Source organism: Bos grunniens, chromosome 11 (genome assembly GCF_055505025.1).
Source record: "Bos grunniens cultivar Pamir isolate PY7600 chromosome 11, Bosgru_T2T1.0, whole genome shotgun sequence".
Classification (NCBI taxonomy): domain Eukaryota; kingdom Metazoa; phylum Chordata; class Mammalia; order Artiodactyla; family Bovidae; genus Bos; species Bos grunniens.
The window spans coordinates 10,909,132-10,933,339 of NC_141175.1; the positions used below are offsets into that span (position 1 = coordinate 10,909,132).

At 50.8% G+C, this 24,208-nt stretch overlaps 1 long non-coding RNA gene across 6 annotated transcripts in view; it reads right to left on the reverse strand.

The window, feature by feature from the left end:
• Positions 1-221: 221 nt before the first annotated feature.
• The window catches only part of LOC147362529 (uncharacterized), a 115,246-nt gene continuing 91,259 nt past the window's right edge, over positions 222-24,208 (reverse strand). The window contains exons 5-6 of one of the 6 annotated variants that reach the window (XR_015135739.1): positions 23,382-23,692; positions 22,131-22,798 (exon numbers count right to left, since the gene is read on the reverse strand). This is a non-coding gene — a long non-coding RNA (uncharacterized LOC147362529). Of the gene's footprint in view, positions 486-22,130; positions 22,799-23,381; positions 23,693-24,208 lie in introns of those variants that run through there. The other 5 variants (XR_015135740.1, XR_015135737.1, XR_015135738.1 and 2 more) reach the window with 5 other exon arrangements.

Below are 24,208 nucleotides of genomic sequence, written 5' to 3' on the forward strand. Positions count from 1 at the left end.
ACACTTCTTACCCTAGTCCTGGGATCAATCATTTACCCAATAAACCCTGCTTTCTTTTAGGGGAAACTGACATTTAGAGACCATACTCTGAGTACTAGGAATGTTCATAGCTACTCAGTTGTTCACCATTTTCAATGCTTTTCAGGGGGCAGAGATCAACAATGTAGAGTTTTTTTTAAAGAGAATTTTAAAAATAATTTTATTTCTTTTTGGCTGTGCTGGGTCTTCGTTACTGTGCTGGCTTTTCTCTAGTTGTGGTGAGCAGGGCTATTTCCAGTTGTAATGCGCAGGCTTCTCATTGCAGTGGCTTCTCTCGTTGCAGAGCACGGGCTCAGGGCACACAGGTTCAGCAGCTGAGGCTCCTGGGCTCCAAGCACTGGCTCGATAGTTGTGGTACACCGGCTTGGTTGTTCCACTGCATGTGGGATCTTCCCAGATCAGGGATCGAACTGTGTCTCCTGCATTGGCAGGTGGATTCTTGACCACTGAGCCACCAGGGAAGCAAGGAAACGTGGTTTTTTGTTTTTAATTTCTAGATAAAATGCATCCTGAATTTTTTTATCACTTCCAATTCAAATTCAGGACTGCGAGGTCTTTAACTTCATACATCTTACATCTGCTTTCCTTTCTCCCATGCAAAAATTTCTAGTCCTCAGACACTGACATAATTCTCCACTTGCTTTATCTTACCATATGCACACAATGGCCTCAGAATAACAGGAATAATACTTTACCAACAATGTGATTACTGCAATCAATTTTAATACAAAAAATATACAGCCAAAATCCCGCATTTTAAAGTCACTTGAGATTGCTCCTCTTTCTGTGATCATGCTACCAACTGGATACATATGTAGATTCTCTTTGGCAAGTCATTTCAGCTCCCACAGCCTCACTTTCCTCATCTATAAAATGGGGATAGGGCTTCCCAGGTGGCTCAGTGGTAAAGAATCCACCTGCCAACACAGGAGATGTGGGTTTGATCCCTGGGTCAGGAAGATCCCCTGGAGGAGGAAATGATAACCTTCTCCAGTATTCTTGCCTGGGAAATCCCATGGACAGAGGAGCCTAGCAGCCTACAGTCCATGGGGTCCCAAAGACTCAGACACAACTTAGCGACTAAACAACAACCAAAAATGGGGATAAAAGAAACTCCCTGGCAGAACTGGTGCATTAAGAGATGTCCCAAACAGCCCAGGTACCACCAGTATGAGGACAAATGCGGCCCTGCCAACACAGATGTTAGACTGACACTAAGCACTCACCTGCCGTTGCAGGGTGCCCCCCACCCAGCTCACGCACACGCACGCACGTGCACGCGCACACGCACACACGCACGCACGCATGCACACACACACACACACGCCAGAGTGAGTAATAGAACACACGTGCATTGCTTGCTGCAGCCACTCAAGGGGCACTTTATAGGCATCATCTGGTTTCATTCCCACAGCAGCCCCATGAGGCAGGTATTCTTAATACCCCTACTTTGCAGAAGAGGAAACGAGGGGCAGAATTGAGAAATAATTTGTCTAAGACCACACAGCTAAGAAATGGCGGTGCCAGAACTGGGCACTCTGGTTCCAACGTCCGTGGTCCTGACCTCTAGGCTTGCCTGTCTCAATAGTGAGCCCCTCAACCCCCGGGGTGTCCCACAAGTGCGAGAGCCAGTCCTCTCGAGGCTTCCACCTTCTCGCTTCCTCTAAACAAGGGAGGTATCCCCTGCAGGTCTCCTCTGCTGCCCCTCTGCCCACGACCTCTGGCGTGAGGTCCCCACTCTAGCACATGGCATTCTCCTATGTGGCAGCTGCCAGAGCCCTCAGGGGGCAGACACTGCCCTGGGGTCTCTGGTGGGGATGGGGAGCATGGAAAGCCACCTCCTATGTGGTGGGTGCTCCATCAGTGGAAGCCACGTCCTTGTTGCTTTGCAATCCCCCAAAAAGGCTAGTGAGTGTCAGGACTCGGATTTGAACCCTAAAGCCTGTGGCCTGGAAGCTCATGCCCTGACCTAGCCTGGGGTGAAGACAGCAGGCTTTCCCTTCTACCACGACACTGAGGAGGGTGTGGTCCCTTGTCTCCAAGATGCTGTCACCAAGTCCTTCCCTGGCTAGACCTGCACGCCACTCTCCCACCAAGAGCCAGCGCCCAACACCCTCACCCCCACCTTGAACCTGGGTTGATCTGTGACAACTGCAACCAGCAGAAACTGGCAGAGGTGATGTTCGGCCAGGTCCAGGCCTAGACTTCAGAGGACAGGCAGGTTCCAATGAAATGCTCACTCTGGGAAGTGAGCACCATGCAGGAAGGTGCACTATGTACCCCGAGATGACCATCTTCTAAGAAAGCCCAAAGAGCAACAGATAGCCATGCTGGCCCAGCTCCCTGTCTGGCCATCTCGGCTCAGGTGCCCACCATGTGAGTAAGGCAACCACCTGGGCCTCTCAGCTCCCGTAGATGCCATGCAGAGATGATGTGAGGCTTCAGATGTGCGGTCCCAGCTGAACCATTCCAGCATCTCCAGCCCCGGACACAGGGACCAGAGGAGAGTCACTTCCTCCGTGCCCTGCCTGACCCACAGGTGTCTGCCTGAGCTCCCAATCTGCAGAACCATGAACATCATAAAACGGTTATTTTACTATTTTACACCCCTCTGTTTTGAGGTCATTGGTTATGTAGCAGGGTGACCAGAGCAGGGGGAAAGAGGCCTGACCAGTCATGCAGCTGGGATGATGGGAGCCTTAGGGAGCAGCCCCAAGTGGTTGGAGACCTGCCCCAGGGGTGGCAGGACGCTGAAGTGGTTGGAGAAGAGAGGCCTGCCCCAAGCGTGTGATTCTATCAGCACCACTGCCAAGGACCATTTCCTAGGGAGTGGCAGGAGGCCCTAATCCATGCAACGAGCTTGTTCAAAATGTCAGCACCCCTTTCTCAGGCTCCCCAGTGAAGGTCTCCACTTGGTGGCTTCTACTCGCCTGAAGACAAAACTGAGAAGGCCTCCCGGCTAAGGGGGCCCATTGGAATCTCCAGTGTGTTGGTGTGGGGGTGGACCCTGAGCCTGCTTCCCCAGGGTTCTTTAGGCAAATCCTCAGAGCCCGGGAGGCCCCTCCTTCACAACCACATGGGGGCCTCACACGAACCGATCCAAGCACACAGGACCCTCTCACCGCCATGTGAGACTTCCCCAGAAAGAGACAGAGATGTAAAGAGCCAGAGATGGAGAGAGAACCTGAGCAAGACAAACACAGAGGCAGAGGTAGAGACAGAGACACAGAGAGAGAGACAGAGAAAAGAGACATAGAGAGACAGAAATAGAAGAAAAAAGAGAGTCAGAGAAAGAGACAGAAATGCAGAGGAAGGAAAAGGGAAAGAGAGACGATGAGAGGAAGAGAGAGACAGAAGGGCAGAAACAGCCAACGAATGAAGGAGGAGATGCCCGGTAAGATAAAACCCCAGAGAGATGAAACATCAGCAGAGGCCGAGGCGGGGGGTGGGGGGCGGGGGTGGGGGCAGGCTGGTGGTCCAGCTCCCCCGACACGGGCTTTACCACTGACTGCCCCCCACCCCACTCTGTGTTGTTCACGTTCCCCCAGCGCTCCCTGCACCTCAGCCCCCCAGCTGTGCCAGCTCCCCCATGCTGGGCAGATGGGCCCCGTTCCCAGGAGGACCAGGCAGGACCCCAAGCCTCCGTGTGTGCCCTCTTGTCACCCAACCCACATCTCCAAGCCCTTCAAACCCCAGAAAAGCCACCACCTCCAGGATGCCCTAGCAAGCTGCCCCCACCCCTGGTTCACCTCTCCCCACAAGGTCGAGTCCCAGGGTAGGGACCAGCCCCAGCTGTCACCCAATGCCCCCTCCGTGGCCCTGGGGAAAGTTCCCTGGGGCACCATAGTAAGGGACAGCAGCAGGTTCAGGCCAGAGGTCCAGAGGGCCCAGAAAGCCACTTCCTAGGGAGGGTCTCCCCCTCCGCCCTCCTCCCCCGCTCCCCTCCCTGCAGTGGATGGCGGTGTAAAACCAAGAGGGTCCCCCTGAGCAGGCTCCATAACTCAGCCAGCCAGCAGAGGCCGATATTTAAATCATAGCTTACTTTGCTTTGTGTGAGGGAATTTATTAGCCTACCACATAAATGTTTTATTCATTAGGCCACGTAAATAATGCATGCCTGTTTCCATGGAGACTTAACCCTTCCGCTCCCAGAGCCCAGGCCTGCCCCAGCCTCCCCACCTTTGTGTTATCTGGCCAGCCCCTGGTTCTGAATCTGCACAACAGCAACAAGACCACCAACAAAGCACAACCATAATCAATACTATTATTATTATCATCCATCACTTCCTCAGCCTCTGGGAGCCAGACTCTGTGCCCAGTTCTTTTCTTCCCCTCTGCCCTGTGTGGCTGTGATGTCACGGCCACACACACTGCCATCTCCCCCGTGCTACCGATGAGAAGACTGAAGCTCAGGATGGAGGAGACACATGTCCAGGGCCACACAAGGCTTAATGTGGCGCCAGGATTCATACTAGGTGTGATTGACACCAAAATCCAGCTGTCTGGATGCTTGTCTCCTCTTCTCTGCCTAGCCCAGAGCCCCCTAGACCATGCAGGAAGGCGGCTTAGCGGCACCTTCCAGGCAGGAATTCCTCTCTGCTCAGCTTTGCTCTGCCTCACTGCTCTCTGTCTGCAGTCCACAGAATCCCAGGCCCCCAAAGGCTGAAGTTGTGGGGATCATCCAGACCAACCCCTGAGAACCAACATGTAAACTGGGACCCAGAGTGACACAGGACTCGCCCAAGGTCACAAGGCAAACCCCAGGAGAGCCAGCCCGTGAACCCAGGTTCTCTCCTCGCACCCTGAGCTGCCTCCTGAGGTCTGAAGGTGACAGGGCCTCCCCTCACTTTAGTGATGGAGAGTCTGAGGCACTGGGGTTAAGAGCCGGGCACAGGGTCACAAGCAAATTGGCAAGGAGAGTGCACTGGGCAGCCTGGCCAGGCCCCGCGATCCTCCTGGTCACGTCTCACTGCTCTGCTCAGTGAGCGTGGCAGTACCCAGGCCACCTCTGCCACCTCAGCCACTCATTAGGCAGCTTCCACAGGTGCCCGCATGGCCCTTCAGTGACGGCGGAGAACAGAGGCCACCATGGCGTCCTGACTCCCTCCACCGGCTTACTCAGGCTTTGAAAACAGCAGAATCGTAGGTGAACCCAGAGCTGTCTGCGGAGATGGAACCTGACCCACGGGTGTCTGCAAATGACACCCTCAAATGCTGCCCTCCCGGCTTGTCTCCCACCTGGAAGTGGTCCTGAGTCCTCTCTGACCCACTGAAGGTGACACAGAGACTGGGAGTTTGGCCGGGACCATGGGAAGCCCTGCAGCTCTTCATCTCTTGGCTGCTCCAGCATCCCTAGGATGGGCACTTGGTTTGCCTTCCTTTCAGGCAAGCTGCTTAAGGCTCAGGGAGGTGGAGAAACATGCCCAGGCCACACAGCTGGCAAACAGCAAAACCCTGGAACTGAGCCCAGGTTGGAGTGTCTGTCTGTCCTGCTTGCCCAGCCCTGACCACCACCATGATGCCTCCCAGGGCAGCACATGGGCCACTGGTAAGCAGTAAAACTCCCTGCATTTTTGGCAGGGAAGTGGTTTCCCTTTTAACTGTCCAGAAGTCAGTCAGTCTGGTCCTGGCTTGTGGACCGCCTCTCCAACACCACAAATCACCATTTTATGAACAGAGACTGCAGGGCCCAGGCTACGAGCCCTCTGCAGGTTGCAGGAACTGGCTGGAATTTAATAATTCTGTTGCATTTTCATTATATTTATTTTTACAGCTGCCTCCATTTATAGCAAGAAATGCTGGTTTTCCACTTAACAGCAATGATAATAATGTAGCTTAGATATAGACAGCACTTACAGTGGGTCTGGTATTGTTCTGAGCTTTGCATATCTTAACTTATTGAACCTCAGAAAACCATATGGGGCACCAAGGTTATCAGCCCTGATGAAGAGACAAGGAAGCCAAGGCATAGAGTGGTTAGGACTGGTCCCCCGTCACACAGCTTGTTGTGTGTCCAGGGCCAGGCGTGGAATCCTTTATGATCAGAGTGTCTCCCATAGAGAGGTGAATTTTTCTCTTAATTTATTTTAAGAGAGGAAAGAAAAAAGGTAAAGAAAAAAGGTCAACTTGTAATATGTACTAAGAAAATAATCCTATAGGGAGGACCTGGATATGCCAGAAGTCGTGAAGTTATCTATGAACTCAGCATGGCCTGGGCATCCACAGGATGTCACCTCCACCCCAAGTTCCACCCCCTGGGCTTGGAGCCACTGAGAACAAGGCCTGGCTTGGGACTGACTCTGTGGGACCCTGGAGTGGCCAGCTATCCTGAGTTTAATCTGAAGAGGCCAAGGGGGACACCATCTCAGGGACTCCTTAGATGTGCCTGCATTTCCCTGCACACCCCCTCCAACCCCTGCACAAGCACACTGGCAGCTCTGGAGTCCCTCAGGGTGGGGGCTTTATGTGTGAGGTCACCCACAGCACTCTCCTGCACTACCCTGGTCCAATTTGTGTCTCTACCAAGGGGCTGCCTTGATGTCAACAAGGCTGCTTCCCCAGAGGCCTTCGATGAGCAAATGCCATGCAGGGTTCATGCAGACTTGGGGGAGAAGCGCCTCTCTGAGCCCACAGAAGCTCAGACAACGGCTTGAGCCACCAGTGTCCCCAGTGAAAATGTTCCTTCAGCTCCTGCCTGGACACCGTCTCTCCGTGGCTCAGATGTGAGTCCCTGGGATCGGGAGGTGACAGATAAGATTCTTGCCTCTCACCCTCAACCTCTTCATACCAACCTCCTCCTTTCCCTCAAGGCCACTGATGGAGGCTCTAGGGCTTCAGACACCCCTCAACATGTTAGTTTAGTTCAGTTCATTTCAGTCACTCAGTCCTGTCCAACTCTTTGCAACCCCATGGAATGCAGCACGCCAGGCTTCCCTGTCCATCACCAACTCCTGGAGTTTACTCAATCTCACGTCCATTGAGTCAGTGATGCCATCCCACCATCTCACCCTCTGTCGTCCCCTTCTCCTCCCACCTCAATCCTTCCCAGCATCAGGGTCTTTTCAAATGAGTTAGTTCTTCACATGAGATGACCAAAGTATTGGAGCTTCAGCCTCAGCATCAGTCCTTCCAATGAATAGTCAGGACTGATTTCCTTTAGGATGGACTGGTTGGATCTCCTTGCAGTCCAAGGGACTCTCAAGAGTCTTTTCCAACACCACAGTTCAAAAGCATCAATTCTTTGGCCCTCAGCTTTCTTTATAGTCCGACTCTCACATCCATACATGACTCATGACTCCTGGAAAAACCATAGCTTTGACTAGATAGAGCTTTGTTGGCAAAGTAATATCTCTGCTTTTTAATATGCTGTCTAAGTTGGCTTTTTCTTCCAAGGAGCAAGCATCTTTTAATTTCATGGCTGCAGTCGCCATCTGCAGTGATTTCAGAGCCCCCCAAAATAAAATCTGTCACTGTTTCCACTGTTTCCCCTTCTGTTTGCCATGAAGTGATGGGACCAGATGCCATGATCTTCGTTTTCTGAATGTTGAGTTTTAAGCCAACTTTTTCACTCTCCTCTTTCACTTTCATCAAGAGGCTCTTTTGTTCTTCTTCGCTTTCTGCCATAAGAGTGGTGTCATCTGCATATCTGAGGTTATTGATATTTCTCCCAGCAATCTTGATTCCAGGTTGTGCTTCATCCAGCCCAACATTTCTCATGATGTACTCTGCATATAAGTTAAATAAGCCTGTGCCCCAGGTCACACAGCATCTAAGCAGCAAAGCCCAGCGCAGTCCAAATCTGACTCCATTGTACTGCTTATGATCAAGGAGAATGGGAACCTTCCTGACCCCCAGGTTCCAGGGTGAGTGGTGCAGAGCCATGCCCCTCTCTCAGTGTGTAGGAATCCCCAAGCCCTCTGAGGCAGCAGAATCCAGGGCCTCCCACAGCCCTGTGTGATGCTTCAGCCCCACTGAATCTTCTTGCCCCACACACACCCCTCCAACTCCCCTTCCCCTCCCAGGAGGCTCTGTGGTTTCCCACCAGCTCAATTCTAGTCTCTGGCCCAAGTCCTCAGCCCCTTCATGGAGTTGGGATAACCAGGTCACGTGGAGCCCAGTGGTCACACAGCCCCACAGGGATGGTCACAGTCCCACCTCTCAAGCCCACTGTGCAACCCCTGCTCTTGCTGTCCCTTTCAACTTCAGGGATTTTACAGATTCAGCCCTACGCAGACTCTGTGCGGACCCTGGTCAGGGCAGTAGATCCGTGAGCTCAAGGGATCCAAGCTACTTTACCCAGGAGGTCTTGGTGGGAGGGGCATCTTGAAGCCCTCCCTTCCCCACTGAATCAGCCTCCTGGTTATCCCAGGTCCCCTTCTGCCTCGGCCCGCCCAGCCCCCCACCTTTCTGCCAGCCACGGCAGCCTCTCTGATTTCAGGGCAGCCATGAGCTCTGGGTCCTGAGTAGACAGATCTCCAGACTTGTCAACGTGAAAGGAACAGGGTTGAGGGACTGAGCACCAGTCCCCGCTCGGTGTTTCCGCCCTCCTTGGACAGTGACCTGGCTCAAAGCGGGACAGAGTCCCTGTCTCTGGAGTAACTCTGTTGATAGGTCCCTGGTCATACTCTCAGGCTCACTATCACATGACAACTTCTGCAGACCTTTGTCACCTATCTGGAGATTCCATAATGGATGCAGCCCCATCTCAAATGACCTCTCCTCACCTCAACCTGGTGTCTAAGACAGTAAAGAATCCGCCTGCAATTTGGGAGATCTCGGTTCCATCCCTGGGTTGGGAAGAGCCCCTAGAGGAAGGCATCCCACTCCAGTATTCTTGCCTGGTGAATCCCATAGACAGCAGAGCCTGGTGGGCTATAGTCCATGGAGTCGCAAAGAGTTGGACATGACTAAGCACACACACCCTAGAGTACTTTGTCCCACCTTCCCTTCCCTACCTGCCTGCTTCTTTCTTAATCCATTAGGTCTCTGCTTAAGTTCCTTGAACCCATAATCAAAATCAGGCCTCCCTATTAGGTATTCTGTTAGACACACACATACATACACACCACACACACACACACCACACATACACACACATGAGTTATCACTAGTTAGCAGTGGTCACTGGAGCGGTTGATTGAGTGTTACTCCATGAGGCCATCTCCCATGCTAGTGGCAACTCCTGGTGTTGGAATGTTTGATGAAGGAATGAGTGGGGAGCTGTCCAGAGGACCTCAGCCCCAGGAATAGTCTCATAATTGTATCCCAAAGTCATCCCAAGAAACCCCACCAGGAATACTCAGGCCAAGGTCTTAGATGAGGTCACCACCTCTGCATAATGACTTTTCTAAGACAGAAGGGGCAGTTTTATTCTAGCTTTGGGACTGACAGTTCTAATCATTCCTCCTGCAATGGGACTCAGACCCCAGAGCTAAAGTGGTTTGGGGGGTAATGGTCACTCCCTCGCCTTCCTAACCCAACTCCTGCTTCCCAAGGTGCAAAGTTACCCCTTTGTCCTTGTCTCCCTCTGACCAGAGCCCCTGTCCTCAGTATGACACTCTCAGGGTCTCAGGGACCCCATAGAAGGTGCTATGGGTAAAACTGTGTCCCTCAAAATGGTATGATAAAGTGTTAATACCACTTAACACCAGTGGTACTTGTGAACATGACCTTATACGAAACTAGAGCCTTTGTGGGTATAATCAAGTTAAGATGGGGCCATACTGGATTAGAGAGGACCCTTAACCCAATTTCACTAGCATCTTTATAAGAAGAGGAGAGACAAATGCCAAGTGATGACAGAGGCGGAGACTGGAGTGATGCAGCTGTGAGTCAGAGGGTGTCAAGGATTGCCAACAACCTCCAGGAGCAAGAAGAGGCCAGGAAGGATTCTTCTCAAGAGACTTTGGGGGAGCCTGGCCCTCCTGACACCCTTGATTTCAGACTTCCAGCCTCCAGAATGAAGAGAATAAACTTTGTCATTTTAAGCCACCAACTTTGTGGTACTCGATACAGCAGCTCCAGAAAACTAAAACAGGCAACTGTGGGCTCAGGGGCCAGAAGCCGATGTGGAGAAAGGCCCTGTGCTTTGCCTCGAGCCAGGTGTGCGAGCACCTCCCATCAGAGGATGGTGGGGTGCTGCTGGGTCTGAAATGGGAGGATAATGCAGCCGTCTGGAGGCTGTCCGGGCGCAGGGCTACTCAGGACGCATTCTCATTGTGCATTGGGAATGGGCTGGGGCCAGCTTGTCTGAGGACCGTAACAGTCTCTGGAGAGTGTGCTGTGAGCCTGTCTCTCCAGAGACCACGCCATCTAGAAGGGACACCAACTTCTTCCCCACAAAGCCCCTTTGCTCAGCATCTCATGAAAGACTTGAGCCAATGCCAGTCACATAGAGCAGAGAAGTCAACAAGAGGCATGTTTCTGGGAATGAAAGGGGCACAACTTAAGCTCTGGACAAAAGGATTGATTCCAATAACATTATTGTTGTTGTTCAGTGGCTAAGTCGTGTCCAATTCTTTGCAACTCCATGAACTGGAGCATGCCAGGCTTCCCTGTCCTTCACTATCATCCCAGTGTTTGCTCAAACTCACTGCCAATGTCCATTGTGTCAATGATGCCATTCAATTGTCTCATCCTCTGTCATCCCCATGTCCTCCTGCCCTCAGTCTTTCCCAGCATCAGGATCTTTTCCAATAAGTTGGCTCTTTGCATCAGGTGGCCAAAGTATTGGAGTTTCAGCATCAGTCCTTCCAATGAATATTCAGGGTTGATTTCCTCTACACATATATTGAGCATTTACTCTATGGCAGGCACTTGACATACATTATCTAGTCCCTTCTCCCATGAATATGTCTCATCCTCTCCACTTCATACCTGAGCAAAGAGGGCCCAGAAGGAATTGATTTAAGTTTTCTCCCCTAGCTAGTGGTGATAGAACCAGAATTCAAGTCTAGGTCTTTTTGACTCCAAGCCCATCATGTTGTCCTGACTCCTCAGGGGTGACAAGGGCATCCCAAGGACATCCAAAGAAGACACGCATCCACACGCGTGGACTGAGATAGGTCAGTAAGTTGAAACAAGGGGTCAGCCTTGGGGCTGTGTTCAGGAGACCATGGGGTGGGCCAGGGGTAGAGCTGCCTGCAGTGTCAGCTTTCCTGGGGGCTCCACCCCACCCAGGCCTAAGCCAGCGAGTGCCTGACCGAGAGGCAGACCCAGGGCCTCCCAAGCCTGGAGTGCGGCTGGGAGGTCAAGGAAGCGCCATGAATTTCATACCCTACTCCACTCCAGGGTGTACCTGTGAGTTTCTGCCTGTAGCCTCCAGGTCCAAGCCTGACACCCCCCGTTTGCCAGGCTTGTCTCTTTCCAGAGTCTCGGGCTGGAGCCTGCCCAATTTTCTGTAATCCCAATCAATACCAGGGGACATCCTGCTTCAGACACCCTCCCATGTCTCTTTGATCTTTGCTGTCTTTGAACTTGAGTGTAGCAGACAACTCTAGAGTTATCTGTCCCGACTCCTCTTATTCTAAAACTTGTCCTTTCCAGGGACTTCCCTGGTGGTCCAGTGGCTAAGATTCCGCACTCCCAAAGCAGGGGGTCCAACCTCTGGTCAGGGAACTAGATCTCACGTGCTACAACTAAAGATCCCACATGCCACAACTAAGACCAGGCTCGGCCAAATAAGTAAATATGTAAAGAATAAAAATAAAAGTTGCCCTTCCAGGGATGGGCCTGGCTGCCATGTTCAAGAGGCAGTACAGTACAGCAGCCAGGCTCACAGATGTCAGGATCAGACTCCTGGGTTCCAAGTCCAACTCAGCCACACTCTAGATGTGTGACCTTGAGCGTGCCTCTTCAACTCTCTGTGTCTCACCTGTAAGCGCGGCTGATAATTACACTGCTTACCTCATCATCATCATCATTATCCTTTTTGCCATTAGTATTACTATTAACATGTTACTCCTTCCATAGCTGACTGGACCAGAGATGAACGCCTGATCCAGCCTGGGCCACTCAGGTTCTCAGTCTCAGGAATGTGGGATGTGTACTCAGGACACAAGGCTCACCCAGGTGATGTGAAAGCAGAGTTCAGGACACAGCCCCATTTGTCCACAGGCTTGGAGAAGCAGGAAGAGCCAAGTTCAGACAAAAGAATGAGATGGATGTACACGGAGATGCTCAACCAACAGGCCATCTGGCTCCAGACACAGAGCGAGATGGAGGGTGAGGCTGCCTGAGACCCCCAGGGTTCTCTGACCCTGTTCTTAGGCTGTGTTCCCTGTCCTTGAAAATAAATCCTCTTTGAGCTTAAGCCAAATAGAGTGGGTTTGGTTATTTGAGTCTGAAAGGGGAGACATCATCTCAGCCCTAGAAAGCCAAAAAGGGGAAAGTGGATGAAAGAATCTGAGTCCCATCGGTGTGGCCACGTGTGTGTGCTTACTTGTCACGTTTCCAGCAGAAGCAGAGCCCTGACACATCACCCATCCTCCCTGGTTGACTTTTCTAGTGAATGTAGGTCCACGCTTTCCCCAAAGTGGCATGGGGAGCAGTCCCCTGCTGAAGGGAGGGAGTTGGATGTCCAGCAGCCTACCACTTCCAGCCTAGCTGGGGAAGACCATCTGTCCTCTCCAAGTAGCCCTGGTCTCTGCCCTGTACTGGCTGGTGGTGTGACCCCAGCTGGGTCACCTGTCCTCCCACCACCCCGAGTGTCTCATGTTCACTGTGAACAGGTGTGCCCTGCCTGCCTCTCTCACAAAGGAGGCTCCAGGGGAGGGGGAGGGACTCAGATCTCTCAGCCCAGAGAAGGGGCCAAGCCTCACGAATGAGGGAGGCGGGGACAGGTCATCCACCAGGAGAGAGACCCTCCCCCGACACACAGAACCATCTCTTGGGCGCTGCCACCTTCCTCAAGGCCCCCTACCTTCACCCAAGGAGCCGTGAGCCCCCCGGAGGAAACAGCAGAACCTGTGAACCCATTAGGGTCCCAAGGTCTGAGGTAGAAGCCCCTCCCTCACGTGCCTCCACCTCTGAGGGTCACCGAGAGACATCAGGAAGGCTCCACACTGTATTCCCGCAGGCAAAGGCAGGGCCCAGCGGACCAGAACAAAGCCAGCCTGCATCTCTGATCCCGGTGGAGAGACTCTAGGAGGTCTGCAGGCTCACCCCTCTGTGTTTCAGCAAATGGAGCCAGAGGGAATGGTTTCCTCAGGGACCTTCTCTTCGGGAAGAGGGGCTCTGCCTGCGAGGGTACCTACCTCTCCATCTCACTTCCTTCTCCCTCCTCCCTCAGAATTGTCCCCAGTACCTCCATGTTGCCATCAACATTTATCAGCGCCTAACTGGTTTTCTGGATCATTTCACTTTACCCACCACTTCCCTCTTTGTGAAACCCTCTCCCCTCTGGAGCTCCATGACATCACACCTTCCTCTCCTCCCCAGCCACTCCTCTGTCTCCTGCTGGGACCTTCTCGACGGACAGTTGTCCTCAAGGTACTGTCTTTGGGACTCTCCTCTTTCCACACACTCCCTGGATTGTCTCATCCACTCCCTGGCTTCTCCTCTGACCTGAGGGCCAAAGACACCTGGATCTGTCTCTCCAGCCCAAACCCTCTCAGAGACCACAGATCCAGGAGTCCAGCAGCTTCTCTGCAGCCACTTTGGTTAACCCAGAGGCTCCCCAAACAATGAACTCATCACTGAGCTCTTCTCTCCCACTAAAGAAGGACTGTCTGTTCCGTACTTCAGTGAATCATGTCCTCTAACCTCCAGTTCCCCACTAGACAGCATATTAAAAAGCAGAAACATCACTTTGCTGACAAAGGTGCATATAGTCAAAGCTATGGATTTTCCAGTACTCATGTATGGATGTGAGAGTTGGACCATAAAGAAGGCTGAGTGCCAAAGAATTGATGCTTTTGAACTGTGGTGTTGGAGAAGACTCTTGTGAATCTCTTGGACAGCTAGGAAATCAAACCAGTCAATCCTAAAGGAGATCAGTCCTGAATGTTCATTGGGAGGACTGATGCTGAAACTCCAATATTTTGGCCACCTGATGCAAAGATCTGACGCATAGGAAAAGACCTTGATGCTGAGAAAGATTGAAGGCAGGAGGAGAAGGGGATGACAGAGGATTAGATGGTTGGATGGCATCACCAACTCAATGGACATGAGTTTAAGCAAGCTCTGGGAGTTGGTGATGGACAGGGAAGTCTGGCGTGCTGCAGTCAATGGGGTCGCAAAGAGTCAGACACAGCTGGGCAACTGAACAACAACTTCTAGTCACTTCCACAATTAACATCATGATACCTCACTCTCTCTACTTCATATAAAACCCACTAGCTAATCCTGTCTTTTCTACCTTTAAGGCATCTTTCTAATTTGCCTGGTCTCCCCATCCCCTTGGTCACTGCCTCAGCTCAGATACACATAATGGTCCACCTGGGCCTTCCCATCAGATGCAGATGTATAATAAATCTTTCTAAATAAATTAACCTACTTTAAAGTACAAGGACTAAGCCCCACCTGACCTGACTCAGACCAATTCAACCAGAATCCAAATCTCAACTCAGAGCTCAGAAAGTAGGGCTGATGTCTAGAGTCTAGAGCAAAATTCTCTCTCAAAATTAGGAGGTCAAAGCTAGCGTCCCACACCCAGCTCACTTTTCTGTCCGAAGAGTCACATGTGGGGATTTCTCTGGTGGTCCAGCAGTTAAGAAGATGCCTTGCAATGCAGGGGATTCAGGTTGGATCTCTGGTCAGGGAACTAAGATCCCACAACCTGTGGGGAGGGCACTACACCTGCTCATTACAAATAGAGAGCCCATGGGCCACAGTGGCGGAATCCACGTGCCCCAACAGAGGCTCGATGCAGCCAGATAAAGAAATATTTTTAAAGAAAATAAAGAGTCACGTATGGCTCAATCTCTTCTACTAAGAGCTCTTATTGTATTTTTCTCAAAGAAAAACAAGTGTCGATGGGGAGAGGGTTAACAGTTTATTCTATTTTTTCTGAGTGATTTTATCACTGTCGTTAGAACATTCATTGAAGTAAGTGAGGAATCCATCACAGGCTGACAGCAGTGTGCAGACTAATGGCTGTTAGATGGCAATAATTTTTAATATGATTTTTATTTCACTTAATTTCATATGTGCTTGACAAAAGGTCCCCAGTCACTGGGGAGCAGTGCGGAACTGGGAATATGCTCACAGGAAGGTCTATTAAGCCAGGTGCTGGAAGTGTTTCAAAGAAACAACTTTGCCATTCCAGGGGAAAAGTCGGCAACTTGGTTCGGTGAAGGGAACTGGTTTCTGGCAGGATGTCAGGATCACATCCCCACAGACACTGGCGTATGCTCGCTGCATGAGACGGAGAGGCAGAGAGACAGGAACCTAAATGATGGGCACGGCCCCCACGTACACACACACTTGCCACGGCCCGTGTACATGGATATAGCTTATGTTGGGAGAGGACACACAGCCACACCCAGCACATTGCACTCCGAGCTTTTAGGAAAACAGATGATATGCATAAATGTGTATTCACAAAGCAGAGAGAGAGGAAAAGGAGAGAAAGAGACTAAGACTTATTTCTTGACATGATCTTGTCTCACCCAAGGAGACAGCTCTCTTTCTCTTGCACACACATGCGTGCACGCATCGTGCACATGCACACACACAACCACAGAGAAAGAACATACAGATTTAGCCCCATATGGAGTCACATCTCACATACATAAAAATAACCGTATATCAAGCGTCTCTCGCAGTCACCAAAACAGACACACGCATCCTATTGGGTCTGTCCTATAGCCTGCTAATGGATCATGAAGTCTTTTGGGGGGTTTTCTAAAAATTGTTTTTTAACTATTAGAGAAAGTGTGGGGGAAATGAACCCCATCCCCAAAGGCAAGCATCCCAATGTGAGATGAGGATGAGAGAACCATGGCAATGGGGAAAGAGAAGAGTTTATTTTGTGTAGCCTCAGCTTTCCAGCAATCAAGAAGCTCCCAGCAGGAATCAGGGACAGATGGGCACAGGAATAGCTAAGAATGAAACAAATGTGACTACAGCGTATGTCTAAAGTGATCTCAGGTGGGATGGCAGGGTCTCAGAGTTGCTGGTTTGGGGCATTGAGTGCTTTCCCAGACATACACCAGATCAGAGTGACCCAGCCCGATTCCCAGATCCTGGGGAAATGCTGGCAACCCCCAGTGAGGGGGTCCTAGCCACAGGAAGGCAGGCTAGTCTGGGGACCTGCTCCCACATCACCAGGGACTTGAATTAAATCAGGGGGCCCAGCCCACAAACCAAGTTTCTCCAGAAGGGGAAGGAAGAGAAGCTATAGTCTTTAGCCCTGAAGTTAGACACAGAGACAGGAGACAGATCACAAATCTCGTGGGCAGGTGAAGAAAGCCCTGATGTCACACCCTGCCGACCCTCACTTGCTCCAAGACAAGGCCCAGAGGACACTGCTAAGAGCTGATGGGGCTCCATCTCTCATTTGGTCCCTGACCAGAGGAAGACTGGGCTTCCCTGGTGGCTCAGATGGTAAAGAATCTCCCTGCAATGCAGGAGACCTGGGTTTGATCCCTGGGTCAAGAAGCTCCCCTAGAGAAGGGAATGGCTACCCACTTCAGTATTCTTGCCAGGAGAATTCCATGGATCGAGGAGCCTGGTGGGCTATAGTCCCTGAGGTCGCAGAGTCAGACACTACTGAACAACTAACACTAGAGAAGACTAGAGCAGTGTCCCCTACAACCTGCTATAATAAGGCACTGTATGGTCCCAACCACTGAAAAGACTGGGAATTGGCTTTTCTCAGGTTCTCTTAGCATAGAGAGGAATTCCTAGAAGGTTGGGGCAGTTACTCTTCCTCCAGCCAACCTCTATTCATCCTGGCTCAGGGTCTCCATTGCCTGCAGGATTGAAGGAGGAGTCCTAAGTCGCCTTGCTGTTGTTCAGTTGCTCAGTCCTGTCTGACTCTTTCCAACCCCATGGACTGCAGCACATCAGGCTTCCCTGTCCTTCACTGTCCCCCAGAATTTGCCCAAATTCATTTCCAGAGTCAACTCTTCACATCTGGTGGCTAAAGTATTGGAGCTTCAGCATCAGTCCTTCCAATGAATATTCAGGGTTGATTTCCTTTAGGATTGACTGGTTTGCACTCCTTGCTGTCCAAGAGACTCTCAAGAGTCTTCTCCATCACCACAATTTGAAAGCATCAGTTCTTCAGTGCTCAGCCTTCTTTATGGTCCAACTCTCACATATGTGCATGACTACTGGAAAAATCATAGCTTTGACTACACAGACCTTTGTCAGCAAAGTGATGTCTGTTTTTTTAATATGCTGTGTAGGTCTGTCATAGCTTTTCTTCCAAGGAGCATGTGTCTTTTAATTTCATGGCTATAGTCACCACCTGTAGTGATTTGGGAGCCCAAGAAAATAAAATCTGTCACTGTTTTCTCTTTCTCCCCATCTATTTGTCATGAAGTGATGGGACTGGATGCCATGATCTTAGTTTTTTGAATGTTGAGTTTTAAGCCAGCTTTTGGACTCCCCTCTTTCACCTTCATTATGAGGCTCTTTAGTTCCTCTTTACTTTCTGCCATTAGAGTGATATCATCTGCATATCTGAGGTTGTTGATATTTCTCCTGGCAATCTTGATTCCATCTTGCGATTCATCCAGCCTGACATTTCACATGATGTACTCTGCCATATAAGTTAAATAAGCAAGGTGACAATATGCAACCTTGACATACTCTTCCCCAATTTTGAATCAGTCCATTGTTCCATGTCTGGTTCTTACTGTTGCTTTTTGTCCTGCAAAGAGGTTTCTCAGGATTCAGGTAAGGTGATCTGGTATTCCCATATCTTTAAGAATTTTCCAGTTTGTTTTAATCCACATAGTGAAAGGCTTTAGCATAGTCAATGAATCAGAAATAGATGTTTCTCTGGCATTCCCTTGTTGTTTCCCGCCCCCACCCCCTGTGGTCCAATGGATGTTGGCAGCTTGATATCTGCTTCCTCTGCCTTTTCTAAATCCAGCTTGTACATCTGGAAGTTCTCGGTTCATGTACTGCTGAAGTCTAACCTGAGGATTTTGAACATTACCTTTCTAGCAAGTAAAATGAGCAAAATTGTAAGGCAGTTTGAACATTCTTTGACCTTATGGAGGTCAATTGCTATCTGATCCACGTCCCTCCCACCCCACACATGTGTGCACAATCTTGTGTGCACACATGCACACACACACACACACACACACACACACACATGTAAACACACTCCCATGCATTCACACACACACAAAGCTTTCAGACATTCCCTCTAGTCCCTGAGTAGCCACATCTCCAAGGTGAGCAGCAGGCCTGAAAGCTATCAGCACCACGGACAGCAGCAAGTCTCTGTTCAGGGTGCTGGCTGGGGCTCATCCACACCACACACTTGACCCTTTCACAGTCTAACCAGGAGATGCAAGAGGACATTGATCTGGAGACTGAGACTACATGGGATCAGAATTATTGATTTATCGGTAAGTTCTAGATCTCAAGAAATTGTTTTATAGAACAGACTGTTGAGAAGTGGAAAGGCAGACCTACTCCTTTGCCCTGAGAGCATCTTCAAGCTCCCTGTCCCTGGACTATCCCAGACTAGGATCCACAGTGGACTGAGAAATGGTCCAAAAATGAAGTCGTAATCCCTGGCATAGACTGTGTGCCAGGGTCTGTGCTCTACATACATTATCCCAGTTGATTTTCCAACAAAACCAATGAGGTAGGTGCTATTATCACTTCCATTTTGTAGATAAAATTCTTGATATTAGAGAAGCAGTTGGCTCACCCAGGGTCAGACATTTACAGGCAGAGGACTCACACATAGGTTTAGACTGTAAACCCCAGAAATTCTGTCTGTGTATGCTATGTGTTCAGTCGTGTCTGACTCTTTGTGACCCTATGGACATAGCCTGCCAGGCTCCTCTGTCCATGGGATTCTCCAGGCAAGAATACTGGAGTATATAGCCATTTCTTCCTCCAGGGATCTTCCCAACCCAGGGATCAAACCCATGTCTCCTGTGCCTCCTGCATTTCAGGCAGATTCTTCACCTACTGAGCCATTGGGGAAGCCCCTTCTGTTTACCTTGTAAATATACTAAAAACCACTAGGACTTCTCTGGTGATCCAGTGGCTAAGACTCCACTCTCCCAATGCAGCGGGCCTGGATTCAATCCCTGGTAAGGGAACTAGATCCTACACATCTCGTGCATGTTGCAACTAAAAGTTCGTGCATGCCCCAATTAAAACAAGATCCCACATGCCTCAAGGATGATTGACACTCCCACGTGCCACAGCTAAGACCTGATGCAGCCAAATAAATAAAAATTTTTTAAGTAAAAATAATAAATTTTAAAAACCACTGAATGCCCATGTTTAAAAGGTGAATTTTACAGTGTGAGAATTATGTCTTTAAAAAAAAGAAAAAGACAATGATTTTGGTGGAAGAGAGTCTAAGCCCTAGTCAGTGCCCTGAAATTCTTCTTCACAAACCGCAAGAGCCCTACAGCGACCTCAGAAAGCTCCAGACCTTAAAAGAAAAGTAGTCGACCACTGTTGAGGGCCAGGTATGGGGCCGGTGCTGGAATGGGCACCCCTGAGAAGCACAGACAGCCGTTGAGAGCACAGCCTGGGAATAACGCAAACCCACACTGAAATCCTCCCCCGACAAGTTACGATCTTCTGACCTTGGGCATATTCTTTAACTCTGAGTCTTAGTTTCCACGTCTGCAAAATGGCAGATGAACAGATTAACTATTTCACAAAGTTCTTGTGAAAATGAAATAAGACCACCAGGTAAATTTCCTGGCAGGGTGCTCATGCTCAGTCTCTTCAGTTGTATCCAGCTCTTTGTAACCCCATGGACTCTAGCCTGCCAGGCTCCTCTGTCCATGGGATTTCCCAGGCAAGAATACTGGAGTATGTTGCCATTCCCTTCTCTGGGGATCTTCCTGACCCAGGGATTGAATCCCCCACCTCCTGTGTCTCCAATATGGCAGGTTTATTATCGCTGAGCCATCACGGAAGCCCAGCAGGGCTCTAGACACACAGCAAAAGCTTAATACATGTTGGCCACTAAAAATCACTGAGCTCTCATTAAGTCCTACCAACCTCCCTAAGAGGCGAGAGTTACTATCCCCATTTTACAGATCTGCCTGTGTTCCCCTCTGAGGTTCAGGATATCTGGATAATTCCAGGGCTTACGGGGCATGCTCCTGGGCTGAGGGGCCAACGGAGAGGCTGCTGAAGACAAGCCAGGGAGAAGTGTCTGTGGCTGACTGAGACAGTGACAGGAAGAGAAAAGAACAGATGTGGAAGCATTGGAAGAGAACTTGACAGGCCTGGGTGACTCCCTGCTGCTGCTGCTAAGTCGCTTCAGTCATTTCCAACTCTGTGCGACCCCATAGATGGCAGCCCGCCAGGCTCCCCCGTCCCTGGGATTCTCCAGGCAAGAACACTGGAGTGGGTTGCCATTTCCTTCTCCAATGCATGAAAGTGAAAAGTGAAAGTGAAGTCGCTCAGCCGTGTCCGACTCTTAGCGACCCCATGGACTGCAGCCTACTAGGCTCCTCCGTCCATGTGATTTTCCAGGCAAGAGTACTGGAGTGGGGTACCATTGCCTTCTCCAGGATGACTCCCTAGCTGGGGGCAAAGCAGAAGGTCTCATAAAGGATGACCAACCACCCCCAGGGTCTTGCTTGATGGTCAGTGGGGTGTTGGGGCTGGCTGGACCCAGAGTTGAGGGCCACAGTGGGATGAAGAGCCTAGAAAACCCAGGTCTATGGGAGAGCTTGGGGCTTGAGGCAGAGATATGGGGATCTCTATGGTGCTGGGGGGACGAGGCTGGGTCAGTGGATGCTCTGATGGGAGGAAGGGGCTCCTACAGGTAAGGAGAGACAGCAGGGCAGGGGCTAGAGAACTGGCCCCAGGGGACAGCTTCAGTTAAGAAGCCAGATGAACAAGAGGGACCCAAGGGAGCTGGGGAGACTCATTCAGAGGGGATGGAGCCCAGTCCAGGGGCTGCTGGGTCATGGAAAGCTCAAGAAGTCACAAAGGGAAGGGAGTCCAGGGGTACCCAGGGGGCTGAGAGGTGGGAAGGACAAATGTCCATTACAGCATCTCCAGGGGCAACTGGATCTACTGGGCACCAAAGAAGGGATTGAGGGTAGTGGTACAAATCTGCACAAGTGAAGAACACTATGATGGTGGGGAGATGAGGTGGGTATCCTAGGGAGGGGCTGGGGTTTTGTGTTCAAGATAGGGGAGCCCTGAGGAAAGATGCTGAAAAAGACAAGGGAGAGAAAGAGGGAGCCGCTACTGGCCAGCGCCCACAGGGGCCTCCTTGACCTTCCAGCAGAGATAGCACTTTCCTCCCTGAGACCCCACGGTGCTCTCCCCACCAATCCCACTGATCACCAGCATGGGTATCACTGTCTCTCCAGGTAGAACATCAGCAACTTGAGCTGTGGCATCTTCCAAGGTGCTTCTGCAGCCCCGGGGCTGGTATACAGGGAAGGGCAGAGTGCCAGGCAGGAAGGCCAGCAAGGGGCCAGACAGACAAGCTGGCTGAGACACATCTAGACAGACAAGCAACTGAAAAAAAAAAAAAAACAGCCACGGGGACAGGCAGACAAGGCCACCTAGATGTCTCGCCTTCCCCAGCTGCTGTCCCCACCCCCATGGCTGACACCGTCAGGCCTGGAGCACAGATTTAGCTCCAAATGCTGCCACAATCCCACTATTGGATTTGTAATCACAGGCTCCAATGTTCACGGGATAAATATACTAACAAACTAATTGTCTGTTAGCTCTGAGGTTGGAGCAATCAACACGTCCAGCGTGAGATATGGGCGGCTCGCCTGCTCGCGTTCAGGCCAACCCAAGGCCCGGGGCCCAGTGCCACGGGCACCGCGTGGACCCAGTCGGGCCCAGCCCGTCTTGGGCACAGAGGCCTGCACCTCAGGGCCGGGGGGTGGCGCGGGTGGGAGGGCCCCGTGCGCACTGGCACGTAGCCGTCGCTGCCCCTGCCTGCGCCTCAGCAGTGGCAGACATAAACTAACTTGGATCCTGGGGACCCCAGAGGAGCAGCAGGAACTGTTTGGTAGAGAATTATAGCTGTGGGTGAAATTAGATGTACTCTGAGCCCCAAGGCTGAGAGAAATAAAAAGCATTTTAAATGGAGTGTAGAATTCATATTCCTCAGTCACCTTCCAATAAATAAATCTTGTACCATTTTTTTTTCTGTAAACAGTGGTTACACTCAGCTTCTATTGTCTCCACATTCCATATGCCAATTGGCAAGGAGGGGCAGGGTCGTACTGGGGTGGGAAGGAAGAAACCAGGGTGTGCCTGAGGTTGGGGGGGCGGGGGCTGGAACCATGGTGGCTGCCCTGGAGGTGTCCTCAGCTTTAAGGAAGCGTGAGGAGTGTCTCCTGGTCATAGACCCACCCTGGACATCCCTCAGTGGATGCCCGAGGCGAGGGGCCTGAGCTGGAAATACCAGTGAACTGAACTGAAAGTGCTGAGACCCAGGGGCCCAGGGGTCCAGGGCCTTCAGTCATGGAGGACAGGGCAGCTCTCCGGGTCCCCTTCTCCTGGAAGATGAGCACTCTCTGCCGGGGCACTGGGTGGGGGAGGGCCCCGCTGGCCTGGCCACAGCAGCTTCTGTTGGTTCTGGTTTTCCAGGTGCAAAAACGACATCTCCTTGTGGCTAAAGATGCAGAAAACACAGAAAAATCACACAAAAGAAAAATATGAGCTGAAATCCTGGGGGTAGAGGGGAATCGCTGTTGGCATTTTGGTAATTCTCCTCCCAGACTTTGTTCAGTGTGTATATGCACCTAAATAAATATATGTTTTACAAGAAAGAAATAAGCTCTGTTTGTGAAGCACCCAGCGCATACCAGGTGATCGTCTAGGCATTTTGAATATATTATCTCTGATTCATACAATACAATACAATTCATACAAGCCCAAATTCATACAATAATCCTGCAAAAAAAAAAAAGACTTTGTATTAATGTGGGAGACCTGGGTGTGATCCCTGGCTTGGGAAGATCCCCTGGAGAAGGGAAAGGCTACCCACTCCAGTAATCTGGCCTGGAGAATTTCAAGGACTGTATAGTCCATGAGGTCACAAAGAGTCGGACATGACTGAGTGACTTTCACTTTTACTTTCTGTAGAATATTGATACTCAGTTCAGTTCAGTCACTCAGTTGTGTCCGACTCTTTGCAACTCCAGGGACCGCAGCACACCAGTCCTCCCTGTCCATCAGCAACTCCCGGAGATTACTCAGACTCATGTCCATTGAGTTGGTGATGCCATCCAACCATCTCATCTTCTGTCATCCCCTTCTCCTTCTGCCTTCAATCTTTCCAAACATCAGGGTCTTTTCAAATGAGTCAGCTCTTGGCATCAGGTGGCCAAAATATTGGAGTTTCAGCTTCAGCATCAGTCCTTCCAATGAACACCCAGGGCTGATCTCCTTCAGAATGGACTGGTTGGATCTCCTTGCAGTCCAGGGGACTCTCAAGAGTCTTCTCCCACACCACAGTTCAGAAGCATCCGTTCTTCGGCGCTCAGCCTTCTTCACAGTCTTGACACTAGAGAAACAATATTGGCTCTCGTTTACTTGGCACTTATTGTGCATCTGGCATGTTCTGCTGAGCACAGACCTGAATGATCTCATGTAATCCCCTCCCCAACCTTGGAAGGTGGGCCCCACTGTGATCCCTCACCCAAGGGAGGGGACTTGTCCAGGGCCACAAAGAAAGTGGGCAGTAGAGTCATGGCACAAAGCCAGATTGTCTCACACAGAACACACCCCCAACCAAAGCTTTGGTGCAGCCAAAGCCAGACTACAGTGGGCGCCCCCACCTTCTCCATCTGACCCATCTTCTTTCCCACTCACACTATCCCTTCTTCTTGAACCTGCAGGAATTGTCCATTTCCCAGGGTCAAAGGCTGCCCTGACCCTGCCAGTTCACAAACAGGAAAACAGCAAATAAAGCGGACAAAGAACATGGGTTTGGGCTCAGACAAACATGACTTCAGTCCCAGGTGGGCCACTTAATGAGCTGTGTGTCCTTGGGGATGTCACTGCCCCTCTCTGGGCCTTA